At 48.3% G+C, this 26,394-nt stretch overlaps 1 non-coding gene across 1 annotated transcript; it reads right to left on the reverse strand.

Moving 5' to 3' along the window:
• Nucleotides 1–2,064: 2,064 nt before the first annotated feature.
• LOC117131621 lies at nt 2,065–2,170 on the reverse strand. Its single transcript, XR_004454717.1, has one exon. It is a non-coding gene; the product is annotated as a small nucleolar RNA R71 (small nucleolar RNA).
• Nucleotides 2,171–26,394: the final 24,224 nt, after the last annotated feature.

Below are 26,394 nucleotides of genomic sequence, written 5' to 3' on the forward strand. Positions count from 1 at the left end.
CGGCCTCCTGCTACGACACTATCTTTAAAGATAACGGGAACCTGCACTCAACCATATCAACACGCAAGAATAGAAAACATGATGCATCCTATTCTTAGTCCTAATCAGGTTATCAACTCAGTCTTAATTCCATTCATCTCAGCTTAGCCCTTGCTAAACTGAGTCCGGTTCCATAAATAAAATAACCCTAAGGACTCTACCATTCAATAGCGTGATCATTCTACTCTATATGCGACTCGATCTATCCTAAATTCCAAGTGGAATTCAAACAAACCAACTCACAGTGTTCTTGCAGCTGGTTGATCGGAGAGAGCCTAGCCAAAACCCAATGCCTCTGTCTTCAATGGACTGGTATGGACGAATCAGGACTTGGAAAGAACCTCCTCGGACTTCTGGATTTTCTTCTCGGACTTTCGGTAGAACAATAGCTCTTAAAAATGCTCTAACTTCTTCAAAACAGCTCCAAATCCTTCACTTCCTTTTTCTACTTCACTTTCTCTCTCTAACCCAAGTTTTAGAGTGATGTTTGAGTGTGTGGAATGAATGAAACGAGCTGGGGGAGCTGGGTTTATATAGATATGGCCAACCATTGAAATAGTGCCACTCCATCGCCTGTGTGTCGTCCTGCATGCTTCCGGTCGCATGCGCAGCGACACACGGGCGTCCAAATGTCACCATGCATGACTCCTCTTCATGCCAGAAGCCAGCACCACGTCTAGATGTCATTCAGCATGGCTGGAGCTCATGCATCGCGACACACGGGCCTCTGGGTGTCAAGACGATGCCATGTCGTGCTTTGGGTGTCATGCTGCATGTGAGGCTTCATCCTGCGGAGACATGTCGTGCTACGGAGACACTAAGATGCTTGGATGAAGGACAGCACGTCCTGATCCCTCAGATAGGGCCACCTCGAGCTTCCCGGTTGATTTGTGCGATTTCGGTCTTTCTGGTGAATTTTCGTCCCGCGATCAATCCCGAATATTTTTCCGCTCCCGTTCTGATTCTCTAAATATTTTTAATAAACTCCAGATGAATACTGAGATCCTCTAAAAATATTTCCCGAGCCTCCGGCTTTTTCCAATAATTTCGAAAAACCGAAATTAGGGTTTTCGACCAACTTCGGGTTTTCCCGTCATGCTTGCTTCCCGTCCTGCTTACTCCCATCATGCTTCCAAATTATAATATCTCTGAAATAATATTCTGATGATAGATGTGAAGTTTTGCGGAAAACTTAGTGGCTAAGAAACGTCGGGTTTCTGAAATGTCGAGCTTTTAAACCGTCGTGCTTCCAAAAATGTGATTCTTCCAAAATCTTCGTCTGATCAATCTAAGACTCTTCTAAGAAAGGTAGAGCAGCTTAATATGTCTCATGGTTCACTCACGATCCATTCTTCGACCACATCCTACTTCGAACTTCTCGGTTGGCCCGTACCGCCCGCGGTTCGATCATCAAGTTGATGCTCGACCAATCTTCTGTCTTCTCCGAACCATGTTAAGTTTTGTGTGATCAAAACTCAACATTACTCCAAATATGTAATCTCCCAAAAGCTTGGCTCCAGATTCTGACTTTCCCTTGCTCGACCATTTTATCCCGAAGGGCGTAATGCAACAGGTCAAAAAATAGACGCTCAGGGGACTGTAATCCCTGATGCTAATGCTACAGGAGCTGCTCAACCTGTAGATGAGGACGCTCGATCGAAACCACTGGCCTACTACAATCGCCCAGATGAGTACTATTCCAACAGATCAGCTATTCGACTTCCGGAGATCCAGAAGCAGAATTTCGAGCTGAAGCCTTAATACTACACCCTCGTGTCGCAGATACCCTACTCTGGGTTACCGCATGAGCATCCTATGGACCATTTGGAACGGTTCGAGGATCTAATCGCTGCCATTCGAATGGAAGGAGTCCCTGAAGATTACCTGCTGGGCAAGCTCTTCAGATACACGCTGAATGGAGAAGCGATGCACTGGTTAGGCAGCAACCCACAGGATCTTTAACATCCTGGGCCGACATCAAGAATGCTTTCTGACGAAACTTCTTCGATGAGGCGCGCGCTGAAGAACTTCGGAACAAAATTTCCACATTCTCGCAGAAGGCTGGAGAGTCCTTCAAAGATGCGTGGATTAGATTTAGGTTTTTCCTGCGAGACTGTCCACACCACCAATTTAATGAAGTGCAGCTGCTAAGAACTTTCTTCCGAGGTCTCGCCTTACAGTATCAAATGGCTCTTGATACGGGCGAGTGAAGGAAACTTCACTACTCGGAACCCGTTGGAAGCTGTGAGACTTATCGAAAACCTTGCTAACAGCAGCAGCATCAAAAACACTGACTCTAAACGGAAGAAGTCTGTAGCCTCTATCGGGAAGGAACAGATGGACGAAGTAAGAGCTAAGTTAGATGTGGTGCACGAACTTCTTAGGAAGCAAGTATGTTCAGCTGAAGGAGAAGTAGCAGATACCGAAGGAGAAGAAGATGTGAACTACATCGGAGGTACCGGATTTCAAAAATTTGGAAACCAGGGCGGAAACAGAAACTTCTTTGGAAATGGCCAAAGAAGTAACCAAAGTTCACAATTTCAAAAACCCTTCAACAACAGCAAGAGCTACTCGAACTCTTACTATCAAAATCCACCACCACAAACTCAGGAAAGCAAGATCGAAGAAATGCTTGATCGAGTACTGATGGGACAACAACAAATCACCGTGGATTTCAACGGTAAGATAGACTCTGTCTACAACAATCTGAACACCAAAATCGAGACCTTAGGGACTCAGGTGAGAAAACTTGAAACCCAAGTAATTCAGACGGGCGAGACTATTAAGAGGCAAGAAGCTTTTGCTAGAGAATCAGGAGCCGATAAAGGGAAACACCACGTAAATGCCATCATAGATGATGAATTCTGGCAAGTGGTGAGAAATGAAAACCATGAGGAAGGGGATTTCAAAGTCGAAAGCTCCATGAGTCTCGGCGGATCCCAATGGTGTCGACCGATGTCGATGAACTCGCATCGATCGACAGACCATGATGAAGATCGATGGACGGATTACTACAGATATCGATCGACGTCGTCTGCCGATTCGCTGAATGCAATGCGGTTCGAATTCTAACTCATGAAGAATTCGCAGCTAAGCATCCTCACCCACCCTCCCCTTTCTATGAAAAAATCGAACGATAGGTTAACTCAACCATCGATCGACAGAGTAAGTCCGACGTCGATCGTCACAACACACCTCCCATCTATCGACAGGCACCTCTGACATACCGAGTGCAGTTACCCTCAATCGATAATGATTACATCAATGCACTCAGACCACCACCTAAAACATTAGCAAACCCACCCGAACCAACACCCAACCCTTTAAATAGTTCAACAGAACCTGTTCAAGAGGAACAAGAATCTGAAGGGAGAAGGTTAAGGAAAAGGAAGGAGAAGATTCCTAAAAACCTTAAGAGGGAAGCTAACGATAAGGAGATGGATGGTTTCACTAAACGAGTCCTCAGAATCCCAATCGAAAAACCTTTTGATGAAGCTTACTTCACACACTGGTTGTGGATGTTCTTCAGAGAAACAAAGGTAACTGAGGAGGACATTAGGAGAATGTTTAATCAAGTCAGAGGAAAGATGAAACACATGATCACATTGACGAAGAAGAGTGATCCTGGGAAGTTTGCAATACCATGCATAGTCAAGGGTGTTGAATTTCCCCATTCAATGTGTGACACAGGAGCATCAGTTAGTATCCTCCCTCGGATCATGGCAGACCAGCTTGGTTTGACCATCGAACCCTCAACAGAATCCTTCACCTTCGTGGATCTTTCAGAGAAACGATCCGGAGGCATCATAAGAGATCTGGAGGTACTGATTGGTAATGCCCTTGTCCCTGTAGATTTTCATGTCTTAGACATCGAGCTTAACTGGAACTCTTCACTTCTGCTTGGAAGATCCTTCCTAGCTACAGTAGGAGCTGTATGTGACATGAACAAAAACAAATTGTGTCTAACGCTCATAGACCCAAACATCCACTACGATCCCATTTGACCTAAGAGAAAGGTAATTAATTCTGTGGATTATGGGAAAGAACTCGGCTTCATTGGCGCATGCCATTGTGGAGCAGAGTATCAATCGGAGTACGAAACAGAGTAGTCGGACTCGATCGACACCACAACCTTTCCATCGATCGATTCCAATGTGTCAATGGTGACCGATGACCACAACAATACGTCACTCGACGTAATGCACCCACTTGACCATTTCGCTTCACCTAATCATTGCTACCAACATTTTGCCTTCCAACCTCCAACCAGGAGAGGACATGATGATTATTCCATAGGCAGTTGGGCAGACAGTGGGTTCCATGAAAGTTTTGCAGTTGACACTGTAATTACTTCACCTCATGAGGAACATACCGAGGAATACGATGAAGATTACTGGAAAGAACGTGCAATAGTATTGTCTTTGCAGGATGAAAGACTTAAAACACACAACTTCACCAACACGTTTCCAACATCGTTCGACGCTGTGCAATCCACATCGGTCGATCCCCACCCACGTCCAGCAAAACAAACGCTCACATCGATCAATACCAGTAAAGGAACATCGATCGATATTCGCGCTGCAGCGAAAACTCAGGAGCAGGAGAATATTCCCTCCCTAACTAGGTTTACAGATACCTATATAAATCGTTTTGCACCCCCGAAACCACCTACACAAATTAGAGCAAACACACAAGCAAATAAGATGAACACTCTTCCTTCTACATCAACAGAAAAATCCATGAAGAGCAATCATCTCAAGAACACAAATTCTGCAGAAATTACTCTGCCATCGATCGATGTAACTGTATCTACGTCGATCGATACTACTCTAAACCCTAATCTCTCTATTTCTAAAAAGAATAATTATGCAAACATTGATTACGGTTTTCTAACACCTGATGAATTTGGTATTTTCAGGGATCCAGATGGCAACGCACGTGCAATGAATGGAAGGATTTACAAGTGTCCAGAGAGGACATAGCAGACATCCTTCAAGTAACCAATGGACCCGACAACCTGTTATCACAGAAACGTGGCACTCCAGACGTCATTCTAACAGATCCCAACAACCACGCAGGAGTCACCACAACAGAAACCAACCCAGATCTATCACGCCAACCAAAAGGGCAAGCATCAATCGACAGTATCATGGAGACATCGATCGACAGGGTAACACCAACGTCGATCGATATGGGTAATCCACCGTCGATCGACAGACGCTATGAATGTGGGAGCCGCGCTTTCGACATGTATGGAGGCAGAAAGTTCACTTGGGAACAAAGGGACAAATATGGAGTCTACAGAGATGAGCGTGGACACGCACGAAGCGCAGCTGGTGAGATGATACCTGTCACAAAGGACAACATCAGGAAAATACTGGAAAGAGCATCTCTTTTTGAAGAAAGCCACATCTGTCTTCCAGAACATGCCACTTCCTTCACACTCACAAGACTGGCACCAGAACTCTACACCAAAGAAGAAATCGATGAAATGGTGTTTGGTATTTGTGGAGCTCAGGAGAAACTGGGAGAGGAGCTCAAAACACTGGTAGATGAAACACATCAGATTTTGGATAGAGGCTTCAATGAGCTTTTCAGATGTATGGCAGAAATGAGGACAAAAATTGATAATTTACGTCAGCAACTTGAGAAGGAAGCTACGACCTCAGCATCGATCGACGCACCATGTGGAAAATCGATCGACGTCAGTCTTCCCACAGCTCAAACCCTTGCAGAACCGCGATGCTCAACACAACACAAGGATGAATCGGACGTCTCATACATCGACACAAGGATAAACGACGTTTACTGCCCTCTCAACAACAACGTGGACTGGCTAAGCACCAAAATCGAGCTACTACAGCAAGACCTGGACACCATTCGCAAGAAGGACCAACATCCAGCCACATCGATCGACATGTGCACCTTCACATCGCTCGACGCCAAAGTCTCAGCAATGAATGAGAGGCTGAGGACTTACGAGGATATGCATGACCGTTTTATATCACTAGTCATGATAGATTTATAAAAATTGTCTAGTTAACTACTTGATGCCCAAAAGGATATTGAGAACATTACTAATCAAAGTTTTTTGCAGGAAAAATCAACATCGATCGACAGGATAAGAGGACCCTGGATCGATGGCAGGAAACCTGTGGAGTTACTTCCTTACACAGCAGCAGAAGTTGACAAGATCACAGCCAAGATCTACACTGCTCTAGACAACATGGAGGAACGACTTGACAAACGCTGCGATGACATCTACTTTCCATTCGACAACAAAATCAGTGGACTAGACAACCACGCAGAATGGCTACAGAAAGAAGTCAAAGCCATTCAGAGGCAACTCACAGCTCAACATCAGATATCAGCATCGATCGACATGACAAAGGCAAAATCGATCGACGGCAACTCACTGAGATCGACCAACGAACACATAATCGCATCGATCGACGCCGAGTCTACAACAATCGGCGAGCAGCTGATACACAAGACAGTGGAGTCAATGCAAAAGGAACTGACAGATCTTTCAGCTTACGCCTATGACAACATAGGCTGGCACCAGGTCAGCATTGACAACATTCAAGAAAGGCTACAGAACATCTCCAATGTACTTGGGAAGATGGATGACAAATGGACAAGAAATGATGAGGCCACAAGAAGTTTCATTGCATCTTGGTCCAGAATGCGCAGAGATGACGTGGATGCTTGCTTTCCAACAAGCAACTGCTTCTCCACCCAATAGCCAATCACTACCACAGTCAAGCTAAATGACTATAACCAAGCGCTGAGTGGGAGGCAACCCACTATTAGGTATTTTACTTTGGTTTTATTAGCTAGCATTTAATTTTTTTCGTTTTATTTCTTTCAGATTTAGGAGACCCATGTAGGAAGACCTTTCTATCGACCGACGATGAGACGTCGACATCGTTTGACATAGGCAACCACACGACGATCGATATAACACTTACCCATCGATCAATATCTAACACGGTCAGATGTTTCCTACCTACGAGTTACAATTCGTACATCATACACTTTTCATCATAACTCCGGCTGAGTTACACTGGGACAGTGTAATTTAAGTCTGGGGGGAGATTTACTGATATAATTTATTTTATTCTTACGTAAAAAGGAATTTCAAATAAATTATGCTTAGCTATCGAAAATTGGGACTATAATCTTATACTGGTTTAAACATGAATATCTAACCAATCTTTAGCACCATTTTAGATTTACTGATTGCAGATAGCACTAAAGATGCTAAAGCATATCAACCTATCAACTACACACTTGCCTTGAACTGTATGAAGTGACCAAAGCTTATTTCCAACACTAAACCTGACATAACCGCTTGTCTTGGGGCTTGGTATACATGGGATCGGATTCTTCAGATAGGTCTGGAAGGTAACCCCTGGTGTTAGATTATTTATCACATTTTCTCTCTCTAGATTTCGACCCTAGATTAGTTCTATTTATCCAAAAAAAAATATAATAATAATAATAATAATAAATAATAAAAAAATATAAGAAAGATCTATTGTTTAATTAGGATGAGTCTGAACAGGACTTGGTGGCTAAAACCATTAAGGCTTGATTCATAAAGACTCAAATAAAAGAGTTCCAAAGGGGACTTGGAGGCGGCAATCTTCAAAGCTCGCTTTCGCAAAGAACTCTTGGATATAGGTCAAAAAGAAGTGGACAGAACTTGGTGGCAACCACCATTAAGTTTTGATTCATGGAAGCCTGTCCAATCTTGGTCACGGATCCTGCAATGGAAGCAGACTTTGACTCAAGAGAGAAATTTAGAGAGAGAGAAACTAGGAACTAACTTTTACCTGCAGCTCCAGAGACCTGTCTGAAATCCTTGCATCATGTGATCGATACTCCCAAGGTAAAGCATTCACTTTATATTTATGCTAAGAAATGAAATCAGTAGAGGGGATGTCAGACGTGAATTGATGAGTTGTGTTATGTTAGAAATGGTTGCTAACCTAGGATATTGCATAGTGTGCTTTTGTGATTAGGACAGTTTAAATGTGGTTGCAAAATTGTTGAGGAAAGATTTCTACGTTTTTAAAATCTTAAGTTCCCAAATATTTTCAAACCTCTTTCAGAGAGACTGGCTGTATGTTTTGCTTGAGGACAAGCAAAAGGGTAAGTCTGGGGGAGTTGATATACCCTGGATTTGACCCATTTTTATCCATGGTATATTACTATTTTACTATATATATATATATATATGTTTTCTACTCTTCTAGGTATGTTTTCAGGTTCAGGTGAATTTCGGAGTAAAACTATAACTTTGGAGCATTTTGGAGCATAAAGGACATTTCACCCGAGCTGACCACTTAGAGGTCGACGAGAGGAAGAATAATCGATCGATACGCATCAGTGCTGACGATCGATATCAGGAAATGCCTCGACACATGAAGATCAATATCGATCGATGTACACAAGTACCGTCGATCGATGTCGAGACACCAGACGCGACATTTTGGATTCAGCAGACCTAAAAACCAAGGCCAAGCCAAATTACCAAAATGCCCTCACGAGTTTTTAACCTAGTAGAATATATACTGCCTAATTGTTTGACGGCAGAGAGAGTTTTTCTTTTCTAGACCTAGTTTTGTTACAAGTTTCATTTTGGGAGAGAAGATCACTTGTGATTGGAACTCCTTGTTTCATTTCTTTGTCATCTATTCTATGAATTTCTATTTACCCATTGATATGAATTGTTTTGCTATGTCTGAGTAGTTCAACTGTTAGATCCAGGGTTCAGATAGGTTTGTGGGATTAGCCCCAAACTATAGATCTGCCTTGTTGTGATATTCATGATAGATTTGTACTTATTGCTTGTTTTAGCCTAGCTAACTAGAACATGATCATAGGATTGCATATTCAAGCACCCTTGTTATCCCATCCTGACATCTATCTATCATACTAGGATTGCTAGAGAGGGCTAACTGCCAATTTAGAATCTTAGTAGAGCATTTCATACTCGCGCATAGGCCTGGCTAGAACCCATCGATCGATGTCCTCAACTGACAATCGATCGATGTTGGCAAACATGTATCGGTCGACGTCTTAATAGACTATCGATCGACACTCTCTTGTGTCTGCATCTAACCGGTGAGATACAAGATCTAGTCTGTTAACCAGTGGTACATGCGACAGCTGATCACTGAGTTAAGCGAATGAGCTCTAATATATCATGCATGCAACATTTAGGCATCAATAGGAATTATAATCTTCAACACCTGAATAGTGGCCCTGCATCTAATATCATTTCCAACCTGAGTTACATCTATCATTTACTCGCTAGTTACTATTGCTATTTTATTTAAAACATTACAACCTTTAGAATTAATAAACACTAGATTTAATTGTTCCCTAGCTCCTTGTGCATTTGATCCCTAAGTACTACATCTGAACCTCTTTTGATGAGAGTAACACTCCTTAGGGTAATTTGAGTGGTATCACTGAGACAAAGGACACACGTCCTAAATTAAGGGATCCCCCAATGAGAACCGAGGATCCAAGCCGGAAAAGGCTCGGTTGTGGTGGTTTAGTAACTCTGGCAAGGAGAACGGTCTAGGAGAGAGGAGGCCGTGTGGTTATGGATACCCTAGGCATAGATAAAGGTCTGGAGAAGGACTCCAACCCCGTGGTTCAGTCAGATAGGGTCAGTGGGGTAACCATCGACTCATCGGCTAAGACCATCGGACAGTCCGAACCTGTCTAGCCATGGGTGTTTGGATTGTGTCCTAATCTTCTTATTCTTTTCATCTATTTCTTCTTCTACTCTTCCTGTACATTGGCGTGGACTTGTTTATGTGTTAGGATTGGTTATAACCGTGGTTCTGGGTGAGTAATGCGGTCGCGGTCCATAACCGATGAGTTAGGCGCGCGCATGGTCTAAACCGGCCGCAGGTGATCCGATTGGATAGGGGCGGTTCTGTTCTGTTCTGAATGGTTGCAACCCTTCCCTGAACAGTCACAATGGTTCATGACTTGTGTAGGTTAAGGCGTGGTCCTTTGGCCATAGGCCGGACACACGCACGGACCAGACAGTCCATATGGACGGTTAGGTCGAACGGTTGGAACATCTGAATGGGTGCGAGATGCCAAGGGTCATGAGTTGCCAAGAGGCACGAGTGTCCAAAGGGTACTAGTTCCCAAAGGGTGTGAGTACCAAACGGTGCCATAGGTTCAAGGCTTAAGCCGAACCAAGTGGACAGTCCACGGCTGCATAGTCGAACAGATGGACGGTTAGTTTAACCGGAGTGTTGTGTCGCAAGGTCTGATCGGTTGCAAGGCAATCCGGTTTGGTCTTGGGCCTTACTCTATGGTATGGATCAAGGCCATGGGTTGGATCAGGTAAGAAGGTCCGTGAGCCTTTGGGCCGGACTTATAACTGGCTGATCGCACCTAGACCTTAACCAGACGGTTAGACGGGACTATGGACGATCCGGCTATGGTTGGATGGTTCTAGCCGCAAAGTCTAAGTGGGAAATCTTACAATCAACTTTGGGTTGGTGAGTAGGATAGGCGCCATATACCTTTTGTAGGGCGTAGACCCACATGATGGCAATGGAAGGCCGGTTATATCAGTACATGCTAAGTGGACGATGGCTGATCAAGTTTAGTGGTCGGATCATGTTTCATGGGGATGGTTCGATGGCCGAACACTAGTATGGATAGTCATGTTGCTGGAGTAAGAGTATGGATGTGATGCTTCTAGATATTAACCTTGGTGTTGATAGCTTCGAGATTGGCTGAGAGCCATGACGAAGTGTATGGCTAGTATTATGTGTCGTAGACCATAGGTACTAAGCCTAGGTGTGATTGTTCATGGAAAGCCGTGTAAGATATGATCATGGTTGAGTATGGACGACCTGACCTCTGGATGATGGTTCAAGGTGTCGGAACTAATCTGATTAAGGAATGCATCGGTTGATATGAACAAGTCATATCTGTTGTCTGGGTTAAGTCCCAAGGCCGGTCAGGCCAGATGATGACTCATCAGTTCAAAGTCATGTGAGGATGGTTGGTTGATTGACTTAGGATCTAATGATATTTGTCAGTCCAGAAGAGGGATTGGGTACTATTGCCTATAAGGCAAGAGGATGTTTGAGTGTGCATGAGCCGAGAAAGGCCAGATGCATACCCTTATCCTTTCGAAGACTTCTCAAAGGTTACTTATGTCTGTGGGGATGGTTGGTTGAATGACTAAGTACCTAGGGGAGCTGTTTGATGCAGGAGTCACGAAAAGCACCTTAAGTAAGATCATTGAGTGATTGGGGTCCAGCTGTCAAGCAAGAGCAATTTGAGTCAATGGAGGACCGATGAGCTAATAAGCTCCATAGATGTGGCAAAGGTATGATCTAGCATTTACTTATGTAGATCTAGATAGAATGGTTTAGGGGAATGGAACCTCAGAATCGTATGGCTTGGTTTGGGTTTAGGATTGACCTTTAAGCTAATGGGTAGTTGAGTAAACTGACCAAGGCTAAGGTGATTCGACCAGACAAGTGTTAGATTGGTTTTAGACCAATGGTTAATTAGAGAATAATCCGCTGCTTATCTGTTGAAAGGATCTAAGCTATTAATGACTAGGGAAGTCTCTAGCTAAGGTTTAAGTTAGCCCTTGCCTTTAGGCGATATTATAAATAAAGGCCAAAAATTAAGAGGTTCGGCCAGGAAGTGGACCGAGCGACGTAAGACTTCAACCACGGCCTAGTCGGCCAGATCGGGGTGTTACACAACTCTTGCCCTTTGGGTCATTCCAAGGACCAGCGTGCTAATATGTGTACTGATGGACAGCGACGGACGTCCTGTGTGTGTTGACGGACACAAACGGACACACATGGACAGCCACGGACGTCCTGTGTGTGCTGACGGACAGCCACAGACAGCCACGGACGTCCTGTGTGTGCTGGTGCACACCCACAAACGTCCTGTTTGTACTGAACAGACAGCCCACGTGGGCCAAAATCACCCAAACAGTCCACGGGAAGGGCCAGCATGCTGAGTCCAAGGACCAACGTGCTGATATGTGTACTGATGGACAGCCACAGACGTCCTGTCTGTGCTGACGGACACACACGGACACACACGGACAGCCACAGACATCCTGTGTGTGCTGACGGACACACACAGACGTCATGTGTGTGCTAAGGGACACCCACAAACGTCCTGTGTGTGCTGACGGACACACACGGACAGCCACGGACGTCCTGTGTGTGCTGACGGACAGCCACGGACGTCCTGTGTGTGCTGGCGGACACCCACAGACGTCCTGTTTGTACTGAACAGACAGCCCACGTGGGCCAAAATCACCCAAACAGTCCACGGGAAGGGACAGCATGCTGAGTCAAAGGACCAACGTGCTGATATGTGTACTGATGGACAGCCACGGATGTCCTGTGTGTGCTGATGGACATAGACAGACACACACGGACGCACATGGACAGCCACAGACGTCCTGTGTGTGCTGACGGAGAGCCACGGACAACCACAGATGTCCTATGTTTGCTGGCGGACACCCACAGACGTCCTGTGTGTACTGAACAGACAGCCCACGTGGGCCAAAATCACCCAAACAGTCCAGGGGAAGGGCCATCGTGCTGACTCCAAGGACCAAAGTGCTGATATGTGTACTGATGGACAGCCACGAATGTCCTGTGTGTGCTGATGGAGACAGACAGACACTGTTGTAGTACCCACGACTGAGGTTCCCATTATCCGCAAAGGCCCTACCACAAGGTCCGGTTCAAGAGTTATAAGAGCTGGATTTGCCAAAGCTGTCCAGGAGTTGCTTGCACAGGAACAAACCGGGTTCAAGCAACTATTGATCCAGGAGTTGTCTGACTTGAAGCTGGAAGACACCGGTGAACCACTAGAGGTTCCAGACCCTGTCCATTCGAGCCAGTTCTCCTCCATCGGCCAGAATGAAGCCGGCCTGACCATTTCCACCTTCATACTCAATCCATCCAACCAACTTGCTTCCGAATCAGAGATATAGCCGACCATCAGAAGGAGTAGTATGTGTTGTACTCTTTTTCCTTATCGAGGTTTTGTCCCACTGGGTTTTCCCGAAAGGTTTTAATGAGGCAACAAGCAAGCATACTATGAGTTCTGATCCGGACATCTCAAACCGCGACCGGTCCATTGCTTTCTTTATTTTTATTTCGGTTAAGACTTTGGCCATTTGTCTAGGCCTTTTTAATCTTTAAGTCCAGTAAGGAACATCTATTTAAACCCTTGTAGTTGCCAACTTTTCGGCTAAGTCTTTTATGAAATCGTTTTTGCTTTAGCAAAGAAACCCTAAGTCTTTCAGTTGTGTGAAACATTGAGAGCAGCCGTGTGACATATCAAAGAGCCGATCCATTGTTCTTTGTGGCGTCCTTCGATCCATTCCATTCCTTGTCCGAATCTTGAGAGAGACATACGTCCAGCAAGAGCCGGATCCATACTTATCTTCCTGTCCGACCTAGGCATCTTGCTGAGAGAGACATACGTCCAGCAGCAGATCCCATCCGCCAATCTACTCCTTTCTCTATCTTTTGTTTTAGATTTCATTCAACCAATTCCATAAAAAAACCAAAAGAATCATATCTAGTTTCTGTTCTTGTTCCTGTTGAAAACTCACTAAAGGTTCCTATCTGTTTCAGGTTCGAACACAAGCAAGAGATAAGCCGGCCAGTACCATCCATCCGAGGCAAGACTGAACCGCGGAACGGCCATCCGTCCGTCCGTTCGACCCTCCGACCCGTGCCTACAACATTTTGGTATCAGAGCTGAAGTTTCCTGCGAAACTCAGTTCTTTCTGAACCCTAGCCGTCGCAATTCACAAAAAAATATTTACTTTCCTTAAGTTTTTCGGATTGTTCTCCAAGTTTTCGATTTTTCCATTTTTTTTTAAAAAAAAACAAAAAGTTATATTCACTTTCCTTGTTTTTTTAAATTTTCGGATTGTTCTCCAAGTTTTCAAAAAAAAAAAAAAATAATAATATATTCTCTCTTTCCTTTTTCAAACCTGATTCGATTTTTGTCTTAACTTTTTGCATTTACTCTTAGACTTGGTCGATACTCATAGTATCCGACCCAAGCAACTATTTAACCCCCTCTTGCCTTTTAATCTTTCTTTGAGTTTCTTTTCAGAGAACTATGGGAGATGTAGGTCAAGACCAAGCGGCCATAAACGCTCAGCTCTTAGCTGACAATGAAGAACTGAGGGCGAGCCTTAGAACTATCACAGCCGAGCTTGCTCAGCTACGGCAGGGAGGCAGGCCCAACGGACCTCGACCACCAGGAAGGCATCAGCCGGACCCGCATGACACTGACTCGGACGCGGACAGTACCGATGATACGCGCAGTCAGGACGAGGAGAGGCCAAACCGGGGAGGAAGGAGGAACGCGCGAGGACCCCGGGCCCAAGTAGGAGGAGGCCGTGACCATAGGGGAGGTCGAGACCGAGAGGAGGAAGAGCCTTGGTTGGGAGGCAAGGCACTTAAGCTTCATCCCCCAACGTTTGCCGGCAAGGTTGATCCGGATGCCTACATCGTGTGGGAGAAGCGCATGGAGTACATCTTCGACTATTACCAATATAGTGAGGCCAAGAAGGTTGCCCTAGCAGCAGCCCAGCTGACGGACAATGCTCTTTCGTGGTGGGATCGAGACGTTGCCAAGTCCGGGCCAGTGTGGAGAGCGCGTAATTGGACCGAGATGCGGACCAAGCTTCGAGCGAGGTACATTCCATCTTACTACCAGCGTGATGTGCTAAAACGTTTTCGTAAACTTACGCAGGGAACTAAGACTGTGGAGGAGTACTTTGAGGAGTTCGAGGCGCTTAGGAATAAGCTTGAGACCGACGAGCCCGAGGAGACAATGATGTCCCAATTCCTGGAAGGGCTGCAAGACCGCATTGCCCGCAAGGTGGAGAGACAACACTATGAAGACTTCAACGATCTATTGCACTTTGCTACGCAAGCCGAGCAGCACATCAAGCGCAAGACGGCCAGTACCAGCCGCAGCAAACCTGCTTGGACTCAACCGGGTTCAAAGCAAGGCGACAAGGGCAAGACGATTGAGATTGAGAGCCGATTCAAGACAAACCCGGCTGAATCGTCCAATGCATCTAAGCAGGAGCAGGGTAAGACTCAAGCCCAAAACTTGCGTACTCGTGACATCATTTGTTATAAGTGTCAGGGCAAGGGCCACTACGCTCGGGATTGTCCAAACAAACGAGTGATGGTCCTAAAGGGGGATGGCGAGTATGAATCCCAAGATGAGGCAGAGGCTGCGGCAGCAATCTCTGATGAGGAAGTAACCGACTACCCGGAGACAGGCGAGCTGCTAGTGACCCGGAGAGCCCTTAGCACCCTCTTTGACCCAGAGACCATCCAGCGGGAGAACATCTTCCACACCAGATGTAGTGTTGATCACAAGGTATGTAGTTTGATCATAGATGGCGGATCTTGTACTAACGTGGCTAGCAAGTATCTTGTTGATAAGCTAGGGTTGGTCAAAACTGCCCATCCTCGACCATACCGTCTCAAATGGCTCAATGATGAGACTGAGCTCAAGATTGCCGAACAAGTTGTTGTGTCCTTCAGTATTGGCAAGTACCACGACCAGGTCAAGTGTGATGTTGTGCCCATGCAAGCCGGCCATATACTTCTCGGAAGGCCGTGGCAGTTTGACAAGGAGACACTTCACTATGGCCGCACCAACATCTACAGTTTCGTCCACAACAACAAGAAGCACAGCCTAGCACCTCTCAGCCCTCAAGAAGTTCATGATATGCAGAAGGCAATGACGCAGTCCGGCCAGGTAAGTAACACTAACCTTTACATGACTTCCGGACAAGTGCTTAAATCATTACAACGTGAGACACAGGTGCTACTAATGATCTTTAAGGAAGGTTGTTTTGCAGGTTTAGAAGCTCCTGAAGTACCGGACGTAGTACAAGACCTCATGGGACGTTACAAGGATGTCTTCCCTGATGAGATCCCTGCCGGTTTGCCCCCTATCCGTGGCATAGAACATCAGATCGATCTTGTACCCGGCGCGCCACTACCAAACCGAGCCGCTTACCGTGTCAACCCTGAGGAAGCTAAGGAGCTGGAACGGCAGGTCCAAGATCTCATGGACAAAGGCTACATCCGCGAGAGCCTTAGCCCCTGTGCAGTCCCGGTCCTACTAGTGCCCAAGAAAGATGGGACATGGCGCATGTGTGTGGACTGCCGAGCCATCAACAACATAACCATCAAATATCGGTACCCTATACCTAGATTAGATGATATGTTGGATGAACTGAGTGGGTCTGTTGTGTTTTCCAAGATTGATCTCAGGAGTGGATACCATCAAGTCCGCATGAAGTAAGGAGATGAGTGGAAAACCGCCTTCAAGACCAAGCAAGGTCTATACGAGTGGCTGGTGATGCCGTTTGGCCTTACCAACGCCCCTAGCACCTTCATGAGACTCATGAATGAGGTCCTCCGACCTTACATTGGTAAATTCGTGGTTGTATACTTTGATGATATCTTGATTTACAGCAGGTCTTTAACTGAACACATGGGACACCTAGAACAGGTTTTGAAAGCCTTAAGGCAAGAAGGCCTTTATGCTAACCTTAAGAAATGTGTATTCTGCACTGATCAATTGGTATTTTTAGGCTTTGTTGTGAGTTCACAGGGACTGAAGGTTGATGAAGAGAAGATCAAGGCGATACAAGACTGGCCGACTCCAACCACGATCGGACATATCCGCAGCTTCCATGGACTGGCCAGTTTCTATCGACGATTTGTGAAGGACTTCAGTACCATTGCCGCCCCAATGACCTCCGTGATCAAGAAGAATGTAACCTTTGCTTGGGGCCCTGCCCAAGAGGAGTCTTTCAACAGGCTTAAATATAGCTTGACACATGCACCGGTTCTAACTCTTCCTAACTTTGATAAACCTTTTGAGATTGAGTGTGATGCTTCAGGAACAGGAATAGGAGCCGTGCTGACCCAAGGAGGCCGGCCAGTGGCCTTTTTCAGTGAGAAATTGAGTGGAGCCGCCCTCAATTACCCCACCTATGATAAAGAGCTATATGCTCTAGTAAGGTCGCTTGAAACTTGGCAACATTATCTTTTGTCTAAAGAGTTTATTATTCATACAGATCATGAGACTCTTAAGCATTTGAGGGGCCAGACCACACTCAAGAAGAGGCATGCTAGGTGGCTGGAGTTCGTGGAAACTTTTCCTTATGTGATCAAGTACAAGAAGGGAAAGGACAACATAGTGGCCGACGCCCTATCCCGGCGCCACACACTCATTACCACCATGGAGGCTAAGATCATGGGTTTTGAGCAACTCAAAATGTCTTATGAAACTGACCCTGATTTTTCTGAGCTTTACAGTAACACGGCTAAGGGAGCCATGGGTCCATTCTATCAGCAGGACGGATTCCTCTTCAAGGAGAAGCGCCTGTGTATCCCTCATGGTTCCATGCGAGATTTACTGACCAGAGAAGCTCATGGGGGTGGATTGATGGGGCATTTCGGTCGGGACAAGACTCTGAGTGTCCTGTCCGACCACTTCTATTGGCCCCGGATGAGGCGCTACGTCGAGAGCCTTTGCTCCAAGTGCACTGTCTGTCTCAAAACCAAATCCAGGTCGCATCCTTATGGTTTACACATGCCTTTACCTATTCCTATTGCACCGTGGGTCGATCTGTCTATGGACTTTGTGCTGGGCTTGCCCAAGATAGAACACAAGGATTCTATTTTTGTTGTAGTGGACAGGTTCTCCAAGATGGCACACTTCATTCCGTGTTCCAAAACCAATGACGCAAGCCAAACCGCTGATCTCTTCTTCAAGGAAGTGGTGCGTTTACATGGAGTGCCTCGTACCATCGTGTCCGACCGAGACACAAAATTTCTCAGCCACTTCTGGAGGACATTGTGGAAAAAGCTTGGAACCAAGCTCCTTTTCTCGACCACTTGCCATCCACAGACTGATGGACAGACCGAGGTAGTAAACCGTACACTCTCTCAGTTATTGAGGGCTACGGTGGGTAAGAATCTTAAAAACTGGCTGAGTTGTTTGCCTTTCATTGAGTTTGCTTATAATCATGCAAGGCACTCTATTACTAACCTCTCCCCTTTTGAGATCGTGTACGGCTTTAGACCAGAGACGCCCATGGACCTAGCCGCATTGCCCCCAGCCATGCAAGTCAGCCAGAGTGGTGACAAAAAGGCTGAGTTTGTAAAGAACATGCACCGGCAAGTCAAGGAGACTTTGGAGAAGAAGGCTGAAAGGAACCGGATTAAGCTCAACAAGGGGCGCACAGAAGTTATCTTCCAGCCAGGCGACTGGGTGTGGCTCCACATGAGGCCAGAACGGTTTCCGGAAGAGAGGAAGAGCAAATTATCCCCACGGGGAGATGGACCATTCCGAGTGCTCGATCGGATCAATGACAATGCCTACCGGCTAGAACTGCCAGGTGAGTTCCAAGTTTCCCGAACGTTCAATGTATCTGATTTGTCTCCTTATATTGCAGACGATGGAGATGTTCTGAGGACAGAACCTGTTCAAGAGGGAGGGGATGTTGTAGTACCCACGACTGAGGTTCCCATTATCCGCAAAGGCCCTACCACAAGGTCCGGTTCAAGAGTTATAAGAGCTGGATTTGCCAAAGCTGTCCAGGAGTTGCTTGCACAGGAACAAACCGGGTTCAAGCAACTATTGATCCAGGAGTTGTCTGACTTGAAGCTGGAAGACACCGGTGAACCACTAGAGGTTCCAGACCCTGTCCATTCGAGCCAGTTCTCCTCCATCGGCCAGAATGAAGCCGGCCTGACCATTTCCACCTTCATACTCAATCCATCCAACCAACTTGCTTCCGGTTCAGAGATATAGCCGACCATCAGAAGGAGTAGTATGTGTTGTACTCTTTTTCCTTATCGAGGTTTTGTCCCACTGGGTTTTCCCGAAAGGTTTTAATGAGGCAACAAGCAAGCATACTATGAGTTCTGATCCGGACATCTCAAACCGCGACCGGTCCATTGCTTTCTTTATTTTTATTTCGGTTAAGACTTTGGCCATTTGTCTAGGCCTTTTTAATCTTTAAGTCCAGTAAGGAACATCTATTTAAACCCTTGTAGTTGCCAACTTTTCGGCTAAGTCTTTTATGAAATCGTTTTTGCTTTAGCAAAGAAACCCTAAGTCTTTCAGTTGTGTGAAACATTGAGAGCAGCCGTGTGACATATCAAAGAGCCGATCCATTGTTCTTTGTGGCGTCCTTCGATCCATTCCATTCCTTGTCCGAATCTTGAGAGAGACATACGTCCAGCAAGAGCCGGATCCATACTTATCTTCCTGTCCGACCTAGGCATCTTGCTGAGAGAGACATACGTCCAGCAGCAGATCCCATCCGCCAATCTACTCCTTTCTCTATCTTTTGTTTTAGATTTCATTCAACCAATTCCATAAAAAAACCAAAAGAATCATATCTAGTTTCTGTTCTTGTTCCTGTTGAAAACTCACTAAAGGTTCCTATCTGTTTCAGGTTCGAACACAAGCAAGAGATAAGCCGGCCAGTACCATCCATCCGAGGCAAGACTGAACCGCGGAACGGCCATCCGTCCGTCCGTCCGTCCGTCCGTTCGACCCTCCGACCCGTGCCTACAACAGACACGCACAGACACACATGGACAGCCACGGACGTCCTGTGTGTGCTGGCGGACACCTACAGACGTCCTGTGTGTGCTGGCGGACATCCACAGACGTCCTGTGTGTACTTAACAGACAGCCCACGTGGCCCAAAATCACCCGAACAGTCCACGAGAATGGTCAGCGTGCTGAGTCCAAGGACCAGCGAGCTGCTATGTGTACTGATGGACATCCACGGATGTCATGTGTGTGCTGACGGACACAGACAGACACACACACGGACAGCCATGGACGTCCTGTGTGTGCTGACGGACACAGACAGACACACACGGACAGCCATGGACGTCCTGTGTGTGCTGGCGGACACCCACAGACGTCCTGTGTGTGATGGCGGACACCCACGGACATCTTGTGTGTACTCAACAGACAACCCACGTGGGCCAAAATCACTCCAACAGTCCACGGGAAGGGTCAGCGTGCTGAGTCCAAGGACCAATGTGCTGATATGTGTACTGATGGACAGCCACAGACGTCCTGTGTGTGCTGACGGACACACACGGATACACACGGAGAGCCACGGATGTCCTGTGTGTGCTGATGGACAGCCACAGACAGCCACTGAAGTCATGTGTGTCTTAGTGGACACCCACGAACGTCCAGTGTGGACTGAACAGACAGCCCACGTGGGCCAAAATCACCCAAACAGTCCACGGGAAGGGCTAGCGTGCTGAGTCCAAGGACCAACGTACTGATATGTGTAATGATGGACAGCCACTGACGACCATTGTGTGATGACAGACACACACGGACAGCCACAGACGTTCTGTGTGTGCTGACAGACACACACGGACACACACGAACAGCCATGGACGTCCTGTGTGTGCTGACGGACACACACGGAAGTTCTTTATGTGCTGACGGACACCCAGGGACGTCCTGTGTGTGATGACGGACACACACAGACAGCCACAGACAGCCACAGACGTCCTCTGTGGGCTGGCAGACACCCACGGACGTCCTGTGTGTGCTGGCAGACACCCACTGACGTTCTGTGTGTACTCAACAGACAGCCCACGTGGGCCAAAATCACTCGAACAGTCCACGGGAAGGGTCAGCGTGCTGAGTCCAAGGACCTACGTGCTGATATGTGTACTGATGGACAGCCACGGAGGTCCTGTGTGTGCTGACGGACACACACGAACACACAAAGACAGCCACGGACGTCCTGTGTGTGCTTATGGACACACATGGATATCCTGTATGTGCTGATGGACACGCACGGACGTCCTGTGTGTACTGAACAGACAGTCCACATGGGCCAAAGTCACCCGAACAGTCCACGAGAATGGTCAGCATGCTGAGTCCAAGGACCAGCGAGCTGATATTTGTACTGACGGACACCCATGGACGTCCTGTGTGTGATGACGGACACACACAGACAGCCACACACGGACAGCCACAGACGTCCTGTGTGGGCTGGCGGACACCCACGGACGTCGTGTGTGTGCTGGCGGACACCCACTGACGTCCTGTGTGTACTCAACAGACAGCCCACGTGGGCCAAAATCACTCGAACAGTCCACGGGAAGGGTCAGCGTGCTGAGTCCAAGGACCTACGTGCTGATATGTGTACTGATGGACAGCCACGGAGGTCCTGTGTGTGCTGACAAACACACACGGACACACAAGGACAGCCACGGACGTCATGTGTGTGCTTATGGACACACATGGATGTCCTGTATGTGCTGATGGACACGCACGGACGTCATGTGTGTACTGAACATACAGTCCACATGGGCCAAAATCACCCGAACAGTCCACGAGAATGGTCAGCGTGCTGAATCCAAGGACCAGCGAGCTGATATGTGTACAGATGGACAGCCACGGACGTCCTGTGTGTGCTGACGGACACAGACAGACACACACGTACACACATGGACAGCCATGGACATCCTGTGTGTGCTGGCGGACACCCACGGACGTCCTGTGTGTGCTGGCGGACACCCACGGACATCCTGTGTGTACTCAACAGACAGCCCACGTGGGCCAAAATCACTCCAACAGTCCACAGGAAGGGTCAGCGTGCCGAGTCCAAGGACCAACGTGCTGATATGTGTACTGATGGATAGCCACGAACGTCCTGTGTGTGCTGACGGACACACACGGACACACAAGGACAGCCACGGACGTCCTGTGTCTGCTTACGGACACACACGGATGTCTTGTGTGTGCTGATGGACACGCACGGACGTCCTGTGTGTACTGAACAGACAGCCCACATGGGCCAAAATTACTCGAACAGTCCACAGGAAGGGTCAGAGTGCTGAGTCCAAGGACCAGCGTCCTAATATGTGTACTGATGGACAGCCACAGACGTCCTGTGTGTGATGACGGACACACACGGATACACACGGACAGCCACGGATGTCCTTTGTGTGCTGACAGACAGCCACAGACAGCCACAGACAGCCACAGAAGCCCTGTGTGTCCCAGCGGACACCCATAAACGTCCAGTGTGTACTGAACAGACAGACCATGTAGGCCAAAATCACCCAAACTGTCCACGGGAAGGGCCAGCGTGCTGAGTCCAAGGACCAACGTACTGATATGTGTACTGATGGACAGCCACGGACGTCCTGTGTGTGCTGACGGACACAAACGGACAGCCACAGACGTTCTGTAGGTGCTGACAGCCACACACGGACAGCCACGGACGTCCTGTGTGTGCTGACGGACACACGGAAGTTCTGTATGTGCTGACGGACACCCAGGGACGTCCTGTGTGTGCTGACGGACACACACAGACAGCCACGGACAGCCACAGACGTCCTGTGTGGGCTGGCGGACACCCACAGAGGTCCTGTGTGTGCTGGCGGACACCCACTGACGTCCTGTGTGTACTCAACAGGCAGCCCACATGGGCCAAAATCACTCGAACAGTCCACGGAAAGGGTCAGCGTGCTGAGTCCAAGGACCTACGTGCTGATATGTGTAATGATGGACAGCCACAGACGTCCTTTGTGTGCTGACGGACACACACGGACACACAAGGACAGCCACGGACGTCCTGTGTGTGCTTATAGACACACATGGATGTCCTGTATGTGCTGATGGACACACACGGACGTCCTGTGTGTACTGAACAGACAGTCCAGATGGGCTAAAATCACCCGAACAGTCCACGGGAAGGGCCAGAGTGCTGAGTCCAAGGACCAGCGTGCTAATATGTGTACTGATGGACAGCCACGGCCGTCCTGTGTGTGCTGACGGACACACACGGATACACACGGACAGCCACGGACGTCATTGTGTGTGCTGATGGACAGCCACAGACAGCCACGAAAGTCCTGTGTGTGCTGGCGGACACCCACGAACATCCAGTGTGTACTGAACAGACAGCCCATGTGGGCCAAAATCACCCAAACAGTCCACGGGAAGGGCCAGCGTGCTGAGTCGAAGGACGAACGTGCTGATATTTGTACTGATGGACAGCCACAGATGTCCTGTGTGTGCTGACGGACACAGACAGACTCACACGGCCGTCAGCACACACGGACACACATGGACAGCCACGGACGTCCTATGTGTGATGGCGGACACCCACGGACGTCCTGTGTGGGCTGGCGGACACCCACGGACGTCATGTGTGTACTGAACAGACAGCCCACGTGGCCCAAAATCACCCGAATAGTCCACGGGAATGGTCAGCGTGCTGAGTCCAAGGACCAACGTGCTGATACGTGTACTGATGGACAGGCACGGATGTCTTGTGTGTACTGACGGACACAGACAGACACACACAGACACACACGGACAGCCACTGACGTCTTGTGTGTGCAGGTGGACACCCACGGATATCCTGTGTGTACTCAACAGACAGCCCACGTGGGCCAAAATCACTCGAACAGTCCACGGGAAGGATCAGCGTGCTTAGTCCAAGGACCTACGTGCTGATATGTGTACTGATGGACAGCCACAGACGTCCTGTGTGTGCTGACGTGCACACACGGACACACAAGGACAGCCACGGACGTCCTGTGTGTGCTTATGGACACACATGGATGTCCTGTATGTGCTGACGGACACGCACGGACGTCCTGTGTGTACTGAACAGACAGTCCACATGGGCCAAAATCACCCGAACAGTCCACGAGAATGGTCAGCGTGCTGAGTCCAAGGACCAGCGAGCTGATTTGTGTACTGATGGACAGCCACAGACGTCCTGTGTGTGCTGACGGACACAGACAAACACACACGGACACACACGGCTAGCCATGGACGTCCTGTGTGTGCTGGCGGACACCCACGGACGTCCTGTGTGTACTCAACAGACAGTCCACGTGGGCCAAAATCACTCCAACAGTCCACGGGATGGGCCAGCGTGCTGAGTCCAAGGACCAACGTACTGATATGTGTACTGATGGACAGCCATCGACGTTCTGTGTGTGCTGACGGACACACACGGACAGCCACGGTCGTTCTGTGTGTGCTGACAGACACACACGGACACACACGGACAGCCACAGACGTCCTGTGTGTGCTGACGGACACACACGGAAGTTCTGTATGTGCTGACGGACATCCAGGGACGTCTTGTGTGTGCTGACGGACACACACAGACAGCCACGGACAGCCACAGACGTTCTATGTGGGCTGGCGAACACCCACGGACGTCCTGTGTGTTCTGGCAGACACCCACTGACGTCCTGTGTGTACTCAACAGGCAGCCCACATGGGCCAAAATCACTCGAACAGTCCACGGGAAGGGTCAGCGTGCTGAGTCCAAGGACCTACGTGCTGATATGTGTACTGATGGACAGCCACAGACGTCCTGTGTGTACTGACGGACACACACGGACACACAAGGACAGCCACGGACGTCCTGTGTGTGCTTATGGACACACATGGATGTCCTGTATGTGCTGATGGACACGCACGGACGTCCTGTGTGTACTGAACAGACAGTCCACATGGGCCAAAATCACCCGAACAGTCCACGGGAAGGGCCAGAGTGCTGAGTCCAAGGACCAGCATGCTAATATGTGTACTGATGGACAGCCACAGCCGTCCTGTGTGTGCTGACGGACACACACGGATACACACGGACAGCCACGGATGTCCTGTGTGTGCTGATGGACAGCCACAGACAGCCACGAAAGTCTTGTGTGTGCTGGCGGACACCCACGAACGTCCAGTGTGTACTGAACAGACAGCCCACGTGGGCCAAAATCACCCAAACAGTCCACGGGAAGGGCCAGCATGCTGAGTCCAAGGACCAACGTGCTGATATGTGTACTGATGGACAGCCACAGATGTCCTGTGTGTGCTGACGGACACAGACAGACTCACACGGCCGTTAGCACACACGGACACACATGGATAGCCACAGACGTCCTATGTGTGCTAGCGGACGCCCACGGACGTCCTGTGTGTGCTGGCAGACACCCACGGACGTCCTGTGTGTACTGAACAGACAGCCCACGTGGCCCAAAATCACCCGAACAGTCCACGGGAATGGTCAGCGTGCTGAGTCCAAGGACCAACGTGCTGATATGTGTACTGATGGACAGCCACAGACGTCTTGTGTGTGCTGACGGACAAACACGGTCTCACACGGACAGCCAAGGACGTCCCGTGTGTGCTGACGGTCACGCCCCCAATCCTGAATAGGATTGTTGGGACGGCCATGGTTCGAGGAAACGTGCAAGCCAGTCTTAGGACATCAAGGCAAGCGTTCCATGGTCGAGAAAGAAGGTTAAGGACATAAGGAAACTTAGACTTAACCTTATACAAGCTAAGCGACAGCTAGGACGAGTAAGACGGTAACTGGACGAAGTGGACGAGTAGCTCGGCCAGCTCAATGAAGCTAGGTTCAGTTCACTCTAGCTCAGTCCCTACTAAGTCAGCTCCACTAGCTGGACTACTAGCTCACTCAGCTGAGGCAGCTGAGAGTCAGCTCATCTCAGCTAGACGGACTGTCCGGGCTTTAGGCCGATGGTCCGGGTCCGGGTTAGTGGCGGGCTGTGAGGTCCGGCCATGAGGCCATGGGCTGTTGGGTCTCAGGACAAGGCCGTGGGCTAAGTACAGGAGGCTTGGGGCGTGGGTTGGGCTTGTGGATGCAACCTTGGCCTATGGTGCCCATTCGCTAGCAAGTCGTGCCTGTTTGTGGGGTAAGACTTACCTCCTCGTTTTCTATAAATATGGGGGCTCTCTGGTCGATTTCATTATCCAATTCCAGAGTAAAATACTCAGAGAAAAACGTAGAGAGAAAGAAAGAGAGAAAGAGAGAGTTCCGGCCAAGAGAAAGGCCGATTGTGTGGTGTTGTGTTCCGGCGACTCTGATCCTTTGAGAACTTACTCCGGTCAAGAATGGGAGATCAAGAAAAGGAGAAGAGCATGGAGAACCCTGACGTGGTTCACAAGGTATGTGATGGGCCGTGGCTCCATCAGACCGAACGGACGGTCCATGCGACCGCAACGCGGCTCTGCTCGGTTCCTAAGTCCCATCTGGCTCTCCTTATCTGTTTCAATTCGTTTCTCTTCTCTTCACTCTGGTTAAACAGGAAAGGTTGTGTTGGTTGAGGCCAAGGGACACGTCCCTAGGCTTTGGCCGAACATAACCAAACCGCTAGCCTAGACACGGGTCGGTTAGTCGGATGATCCGATCGCACCAAGACTGGGAGGTTAGGA

The sequence above is a fragment of the Brassica rapa genome, unplaced genomic scaffold (assembly GCF_000309985.2).
Source record: "Brassica rapa cultivar Chiifu-401-42 unplaced genomic scaffold, CAAS_Brap_v3.01 Scaffold1086, whole genome shotgun sequence".
Taxonomy (NCBI): domain Eukaryota; kingdom Viridiplantae; phylum Streptophyta; class Magnoliopsida; order Brassicales; family Brassicaceae; genus Brassica; species Brassica rapa.